The following is a 2,215-nucleotide window of genomic DNA, read 5'->3' on the forward strand; positions in this document are numbered from 1 at the left end:
ACAAATCCAGAGACACTCATATGTGTGTACAAGAGAGCTTTATAGCAAAGAGCAATTGTATATTGAGAAAACATTCCAGCCCAGTCCAGATCAAGTCCAGAAGTCCAATAGTAGCCCAGAAGTCTGATAGCAGTTCATCAATTCCTCTTTAGGCTCACACAGCACATGCAATGATAGTGAGTGCAGGAAGATCACAGGCTGGTGGGTAAAAAAGTCTTGTGTATTAAATGGTGGTGGAAGCATCTCAGCACTGTTCCGGTCTCCATGTGGCGGCTCCTCTAGCTCTGAGTGTCTCAATAGCAGGAAAGTGAAGGAGAGAGAGAGAGAGAGAGAGGAACTTCCCAGAATCCTCACGAGAAAGCCACACCTACAGGGAAGCATCATCCAGCTGTGGCCTGATTCACTCACGGACTAAACTCCAACCCTTCTCTCTTAATACTGTCAAGTTGACATGAGATTATGTAACTACCACCCCACCGCAGAGCAGGAGTTGACTGCCATCTTTACTTTCTGGTACTAAATGTGAGATTTACCATCTCCTAGGCTGTGGGTAGGAAATTAGGCCCATATTTTCTTTACTTCTACTCTCAAGCCTTTGTGGAAGTTCTGTCTCTCCTTGATGGCACTCTGGCTGAAGTTCTTACACATGCCTCACTATGGTTTCTTTTTACTTTCCCTCCACTTCAAAGTATCTCAGTCTGGTTGTTGGTTGTGACTATGGAATAAGGTGCTCAGGTGGAAGATTTAGTTCTGCCTAAAAATTCCAAAGCAGAACAATGACAACAACAAAAAACCCCAAACAAACAAAAACAAAACCATGCAAACAAACTCACTGCCATTGAGTTGATCCTGACAATCCTACACGTCCAAGAATTCTTATCTTCTATCAGAAAATATGTTTTTATTTTGTCATTTTTGAAACTCAAAGGGATTTTTTTTTTAGTTTGGACTCTGAATAAGCTGTTACAACCACCGTGGAGGTTTCCGGAGGGGAGGTGGACACTTACATGTGTGTGAGAAAAGTAATGAAATAAAGGGAAAGGGGAAAATATATTACTTAATACCTGGTAATACTATCCTGCCAAATCCCACTTAACCTTCTTAACCACGTGAAGTTAAATATGAATTGCCATCTTCATTTTACAGGCAAAGAGAGACCCAGAGCAATTTGATGCTATCTAATAGCAGGGTTGAGATGTGAAGTCTGGCCTTAGGATCCATGATGCTAGTTACTCTGATATGTTAGGTGAAGTTTAGAAACGCTTCTCAGTCAGGTTCTCCCATATTCCATATGGTATCTGTGTCCCAGGGCAAAAACTTGTCCTGAAGAAGCTGTAGTTCCTATATGCCAGCTTTCTGTTCTTTGGGCACAAGACATATCCTTATGTGAGCAGCTGTCCTGCTGAACGCCTAGAGACATAATGTAATGAGAAGTACCATCCTGGAATACTCAAGGTGTGTATGAGATTCAGCTTACCTCTAAAGCACATGGTAGATTTATTGATAAGAGGAATACAAGGTTCTTTTGGGAGGGCACTCAGATCAGCAAAAGGGAGCCTTGGGGTGCCAGGCATGGTTCCAAATCAGGGCACCAGGTTTGAAAGGAAGGGTGAGTAAATGCAACATGGTGACTTCTCCTTAAGTAGTCTGTATTCGGGCCTAGTTTCCATGGACACACACCGGAGGTCTAGGGCAAGGGAACAATCATGAAAGGTGGGTAAAAGAAAGAAGTGCGGTTTCTTTCTTTTCAATCTTGGTGAGTCCTGGGAATGCATGAAGCCCCAGTGCTCCTGCTGGCTTGAGCTGGTCTGCACGGCTTTCGGTGGCAGTTTGTTGGCAATGGTAGTGGCAGGGTTGATGAGGGCAGAAGTCCTCAATAATGGACTTCAGAATCCCCAGAGCAAACACTGGCCATCTCAACAGAGCTGGGGTGCCAGGCCCAGGCAGTCACTCTTGATATCAGGAGGAATTGTAGTTTATTGATCAGGGCCGAAGAAGGAGAAAGGGCAGGGAGAAAGAAAGAAAGAAGGCAAGCAGGCAGGCAGGAAGCGGGATAGTTAAAGTTTATTGTACCAACCTGGCTGATAAACACATGTGGGGTTAATTGAAGGACAGAGGGATAAATGGCTCAGTGAGCCATTTGTTGATAAGTTCTTGGGTCTCTTGCTTTGTGATGGTCGGACCAGGGTGAAGCTGCCTTAGCCAGTTCCCTGTT

Source organism: Echinops telfairi, unplaced genomic scaffold, assembly GCF_000313985.2.
Source record: "Echinops telfairi isolate 266 unplaced genomic scaffold, ASM31398v2 ScPeMD7_7467;HRSCAF=8505_1, whole genome shotgun sequence".
In the NCBI taxonomy this organism is placed as follows: domain Eukaryota; kingdom Metazoa; phylum Chordata; class Mammalia; order Afrosoricida; family Tenrecidae; genus Echinops; species Echinops telfairi.